This window comes from Gossypium hirsutum, chromosome A11 (assembly GCF_007990345.1).
Source record: "Gossypium hirsutum isolate 1008001.06 chromosome A11, Gossypium_hirsutum_v2.1, whole genome shotgun sequence".
NCBI classification, from domain to species: Eukaryota; Viridiplantae; Streptophyta; class Magnoliopsida; order Malvales; family Malvaceae; genus Gossypium; species Gossypium hirsutum.
In genome coordinates, this window is record NC_053434.1 from 19,217,502 (window position 1) to 19,224,672 (window position 7,171).

A 7,171-nucleotide genomic window follows, 5' to 3' on the forward strand; every position below is an offset into this window, starting at 1 on the left:
AAATTTATCAGCTAAATTTTTGAACATATACGAAAAATGAAAGCACCCAAAAATTCAAGATAATAATTTTTATTTTTTCTTATTCTTTTAAAATTAACCCTCAATGTTACAAAAAAAAGCAAAATTATTTTAAAAAGGACCAAATTTATGTAAATGTGGAGGACTGAAGTTGCTATTATGTCAATTTTAAAAGTTGCCACCATTAGCTAGCTAGTGACCAAAAAAAGAACAAATTGAATAGTTGGATGGTCATTTTGTAACTTTTTATAGTTTGGTGATCAAAAAAAATTTACTAATAGTTGGGTGAATACGAATATAGTTTACCCAAAATGTAAATGCAAAGTTTGTCATTCGTAAATAATTTATTCTTTATAAAATCATTTTTTTTAAAATAAAAAATTAATGTGTATGAATTTATTTTAATAAATTATTTGTTAGAAAATAATTTACTGTATTTTTTTTATGAAAGGAAAAGGAAAACTAATATTTTTTTATTAAATAAATACTAATAAGTGATTTGTATTTATAATAAAATTTAAAAATTTTAATTATAATATAAATTATTATTTATTTTATTTATTCAAAATAAGAAAAGAATAAAACAAAAAATAAAAATCACTAACATTTATAACAACCAAATAGTAACAGTGTAGTAAACATACAAAAGAATTTAATTGAAATAATATGTAAGTGAAATAAAATATTTTGATGTTTATAAATCACTTAAATATTTTGGGTTGGGGGATATAATTCTCTCCCTACAGCGCTTGTTGGTAATTATTGAAATATTTTATATGATATTTTAAATTTGGTAATTGTGTTGCCCTAAAATTACTTAGACCACATCAACTTGTCTTTCTTTTATCTTCTTTTCTTTTTGTTTGTTACTAAAATCAACATTGTCAACTTTCTTTCTAATTTTAGGGTCCATTTATTTACATGTAAAAATTTTTACAGAAAATGTTTTTTGATTTTTCCTGTGTTTGTTTTACAGAAAATAGTTTGGTCAACGGAATGACTTACAAGTCAAGGTAAAATAAGCCTTTTTTCCTACAAAATGATTTACCATTTTGAAAAGCGTAATTCATTTTTCGGAAAAGAGCTCATCTATAGATAATTTTATTTTTTTTATAAAAAATAACTTAAATCAAGCTTAATATTATTATATTGATAATAAATTTTATTTTTATTTTTAAAAATATTTAAAATATTATATTTTTCAATATTATTAAACATACATATTTAATTATTTATATTTAGTCATATAATAAATTATTAATATAATAAATATAATTTATTATTTTAATAAATTATTTAATATTTCAATTTTATTTTAATAATAAAATTTAAAAATAATAATTTTAAATAATATTATTCACATATTATTGAAAATATTCAATATTAATATTTTAATACTAAATATTTTTTACAATTATAAATATATTAATAATAAATGTTTTGTAGTATAAAGGTTAAAATATGTCATAAGTCTATGTACACTTCACAGATTTGTAATTTAGTCTTTGTACTTTTATTTTCAAGAATTTAGTCCCTTTACTTTTCAAATTTGAAAATCAAATCCAATTGTTGATTTCGTTAATTTTTTTGTCAATTTTGTTGATGTCACGTTTTTAAATAAAAAATACTTACTTAGTAGTCATGTAATTAAAAAATGACGTTGTAATAAATCTCAATTTAACATATTATTTTTAATATATGCAAAAACAATATAAAATATAAAATTATAGATAAAAATAAATTCAATTAAACAATGAAAAAATAAGAAAATCTCAAATGTATGTTTGTTTAATTGAAAACAATTTTTATGAAATATTTTTAAAAAAATCTACCAAACAACAAAAAATATTTTATACAGATTCATCTAAACACTAAAAAATATTAACTTTTCTAGAAAAATAAATTATTTTCCAAAAATCATTTTTCGAAAGTCATTTTCAGTAAAACAAACGGAGTCTTATATTATGTTTGTTTGTTACTAAAATCAAACGTGATATTGTGAAGGTGTAAATGTTTTTTTCAATTTCGTTTCCAACGTCAAGCCACCTTGAAAATTACAACCCAAATCTTCTATTAAATTCCTCAACAATGCTTCACGCTGAAGAAATTATATATAAAACAAAACAACTAGCCAAATGGATCGTTGGAGCTTGTCATTGATGTAGTAGCCAGGCTTCCAATTACAAGCCAAGTCCATGAGTCGAGCCTACCGTATCTTAATACGAGATCAAGTGTTTGTGAACAACCATTTCAACCACATGCTAGACAATGACCCAAGCTTCATTTTATAAATCACTCAAATCGAAAATTGTGTATTCCTTTATAAATTTATAATTTTTTTCTAACAGATTGATTAATAAAATAAATTAATTGATTAAATTAATATATTTTATATAATTGTTCTCATATAGGTTTTACACGTAAAGTAAAATAGAAGTAAATTTTGCTCATTGGTTATTTAATATTTAACTCATATTAAATTGTATTACGGGCTCAGATCGTAATACGAAAACACAATTTATATTAATAAACGAACCTAAACATATCCTTAGTCTAATCAAAAATTAACAAACCGATTGAAATACTAATATATCATTTATCAAGTCCAATTGGGGAGATATTTTGTTTTGAGTGTCGTAGTGGATGACTCTCAAAATATAGAGACATAAATGTGACTGACTAAACTGACAGTATATTAGGCTGGACCCAAAAAGAATAGATCTTAAATCTGTTTATGGGTTTCTTCACTTGTGATACAAATAAATAATTTGTAATCATTATAAAATTTGAAAATTTTAATTATAACATAAGTTGTTATTTGTTTTATTTGCTTAAGATAAGAAAAAATAAAATAAAAATAGTGAAAAATAAAATAAGTCTTTAGCATATATAATAATCAAATAGTTACAATGTCATAGTGACATCTAAAGGGAAAGTTGACATAATGTTGACAAAAATTTTAATTGGAATCATACTTGTTTTTTTGAAAAGTCATTTAGAATGTTTTAAAGCTTATAGACCACTTTAAGATTTAACTCATATTGTTAGGTTGTGATCTGCCGCAATTCATTGTAGTAGATTAAACTAGTTTTCGCAATTAAAGAGCTTGAATATGAGCAATATTATTATGTGTTATTTAGTTTTTCAATTTTAGTCTTTAATTAATAAAAAGTGTGATTTGAGTTGTTTATATAACCTTAGGAGTCGAAATAGGCCTAAAGGAAGGCTAATGTATTTTATGAGTGTGCAGGGCAACATTAGGAGGCGTGAGAACACAAGGCTGGTCACCATGTTGCAACATGGAGGTTCGATGTTGCAACATAATGAGCAGGAAGCCAAAATAGTAAGACTGCCTTCAGTGTCGCTGTCAAAACCATTCTTTTGAAAACGGGGATCGACTTTGTTTGAAAGTGAAAATTAAAACAGGAGTCGCCACCAATCTTTTATCAGGTGTGATCGGATCACCTTTGTTTTAATAAATCAATTTTAGTTTACTAAAACAGGGCCTTTGGTCTACAAAACTTGAGAGAATGAGTTCGGGAGTCGATTACGTGTGAGGAAGGATTAGCACCCTCGACACGCCCAAAAAATTGGTACCGAATTGATTAGTTAGTGTCTTAATGTCGAAAATTAAAAATCGGGAAGGGACTTGAAATACGATCTTTTCTATTAATACTGATTTTAAAATTCTTGAATTAGCTTAAATCGATTTGTTTAAAGATTTCCTTATCTCGAGAGATCGGAGTATCACATCCCGTAAGTTAGGACACAATACCATGAATTCCCGAGCACAAGGTCGTCTTTTAATTTAAATTGGAAATCCGTGCATTTCAAAACTCAAAAGGATATTTAGCTATTTAGAACCAACAAGAGAACCGAAACCCCGTAAGTTAGGGCACAATTCTTCGATGTTCCAAAATGTGAAACATTGCCTTATTTATTGAAATTAGTAAAAATATGAATAAAAATCTTTAAAGTAATGAACAACAGAATGATATAAAATAGGCGGGAGACAAAAATAAACGAGTTGGAAATACATTGAAACAAATAATAAATATGACAACAATATTAAAACAATAACAATACATGCGATATATTAAACGTAATAATAGTATCCAATGTGAAATAAAAACAACGAATATATACATAATAAAGATATTAAGAGTATGTACGTAAAATATATATATATTTATAAATAGTAATAGTGTTAGAAATATACTATATATAGTGTTTGAAGTATATACATAAAATAGTGAAAATATAACTAGTAATGTTAAGATATATATAATATATACATATGTATGAAATAGATATAAAAAAATATGTACATAATATAGTGTAAAAAATACATACATAATATAATTAAAATATATACATAAGATAACATGTAGAAAAAAATATATATATAAATAATATAGTATTAAAGATATATACATAAAATAGTATAATATATATACACGTAATATAGAATTTAGAATATACCTAATATATTAAAAGAATATATATATAATATAATATTAAAAAACATAATAATAATAAAAAGAGGGAGAGAGTGGGTGATTTCCGGCCACAAGGTCGGCCACCGTCCGGTCACCGGACCGCCGCCGGTCACAGTCGGTGCCACCGTACACGGCAGCAGGACCTCAAAAAAAAACTTTTTTGGTAAAAATGGGAAAGCTTCCTCCTTTTATTTTTACTTTCGTATAAAAGAAACAAAATAAAACTGAAAGGAAAACAATAAGCAAATAAAGAACTTAAAACGAGAATAGACCAAGAAACCTCTTTTGCTTTGATATTTGATTAATCTCAAAAAAAAAAAACTAGCCTCTCCAAAAACTAGCCTTTACAATAATTCTTCTCCTTAATTACTCTAAAAAAACCTCTCAAAAATCCTTTACAATAACTTTCTCCCCTAAAATTTCTTCCTCCCCTAAATATAAAATATGAGAAGGCTTATATAGCCATTTACCAAATATTTTTTTTTGTTTATGTCTTTATTTGTAGGTACAAGTGGTGGTGGAGCAAGAGTGGCTAATGGAGTAGGTGGTGGAGCAAGTGTGGCTAGTGGAGTAGGTGGTGGAGCAAGTGTGGCTAGTGGAGTTGGTGGTGGAGCAAGTGTGGCTAGTGGAGTTGGTGGTGGCAAAGGCTAGGATTTAGTTGAGAAAAGTTTAGCCTGTGGGCTAGGGTTGTTTTATTTTAATTTGGGCTTAGGGTTTGGGCCATTGGGGTTTTGATGTAAATTGGGCTTTGGGTAGTTAAGATTTTGGGTTTTGGGTTTAATTTTGGTGGGTTAGGTAAGGTTAAATTGGGTTTTGATGTAAATGGGTTAAAATTGGCCTACAACAGCTGCCCCTCTTTGCTTATTATCGTGTAACGGGAATAAAGCAAAGACACAAAGAAAGACCAATTTTGTCCGGTCTTTCTAAGTATGGACTTCTTTGGTGCTCTTCTCATCCAGGTAGTCTCTTTCCAAACCATTGTATCTTGTTGTCTTGATCAAATCCACTGCATCTTCTGATATATGCCTTGTAGCTTCGATTTACTCCAAGGTGACTTCAAAAAGATAAGATCTACAGCTTCAATCTGCTCTTCCATCACTTTAGTCAGATAAAATTTGTGGTCTTCTCTTCTGCAACTTTTAGAAAGGTAAGATCTGATATCATCGATCAGCTCCACTGCAACTTCAATTAGCTTCACTGTAACTTCAGGGATATAAAATCTGTGTCTTCGATTAATTCCAGTCTTTATTCTTTACTCGGCATGTGATCCTGAGCTTAACTCATTTCTCGCAATATAAATTGACTCTTTAAAACTAAACATTAAAAACAGAAATTGAAAATAGCTCAGCACGTGAGCCATAGCTCAACTCACTTCTCGCAATATGAGTTGATTTTTAAAAAAAATTTGTAAAACAAATTTTGAAAATACCTCGGTATATGACCCGAGGCTCAACTCACCACTCGTAATATGAGTTAATTTTTGCAAAGCATAAATTGAAAAAAAAAATCAATTGAAAATACCTCGGCGTGTGATCTGAGGCTCAACTCACCTCTCGCAATATGAGTTGATTTTTTTGACAAACATAAATTGAAAAAAAGAAATTGAAAATATCTCAGCGTGTCCTGAGGCTGAGCTCATCTTTCGCAATATGAGTTGATTTTTTGGAAAAACAAAATTTGAAAACAGAATTTGAAAATACCTCAGCGTGTGAGTCAAGGCTCAACTCACCACTCGTAATATGAGTTGATTTTTTTTGAAACACAGAAATTGAAGAACAAAAATGGAAAACACCTCAGCGTCTTGAGGTTCAACTCACCTCTCGCAATATGAGCTGATTTTTTTTGAAAGACAGAAATTGAAAATACCTCAACGTGTCTTGAGGCTCAACTCACCTCTTGCAATATGAGTTGATTTTTGACAAACAAAAATTGAAATTACCTCAGCATCTTGAGGTTCAACTCACCTATCGCAATATGAGTTGATTTTTTTGAAAAACAGAAATTGAAAATACTTTAACGTGTCTTGAGGTTCAACTCACATCTCGCAATATGAGCTGATTTTTTTTAAAGACAGAAATTGAAAATACCTCAACGTGTCTTGAGGCTCAACTCACCTCTCGCAATATGAGTTGATTTTTGACAAACAAAAATTGAAATTACCTCAGCGTGTCCTGAGGCTCAACTCACCTATCGCAATATGAGTTGATTTTTTTGAAAAACAGAAATTGAAAATACATCAACGTGTCTTGAGGCTCAACTCACCTCTTGCAATATGAGTTGAGTTTTGACAAACAAAAATTGAAATTACCTCAGCGTGTCCTGAGGCTCAACTCACTTCTCGCAATATGAGTTGATTTTTTTAGAAACATAAATTTAAAAAATGAAAATTGAAAATACCTCAGCGTATCCTGAGGCTCAACTCACCTCTCGCAATATGAGTTGATTTGAAAAGCAAAATTTGTAAGGCAAAAATTGAAAAACAGAAATTGAAAATACCTCAGCGTGCCCTGAGGCTCAACTCATCTCTCGCAATATGAGTTGATTTTTGAAAAACAGAAATTAAGAGTAGAAATTGAAAAACAAAAATTAAAAATACCTCGGCGTGCCCCGAGGCTCAGCTCACCTCTCGCAATGTGAGTTGATTTTTGAAAAGC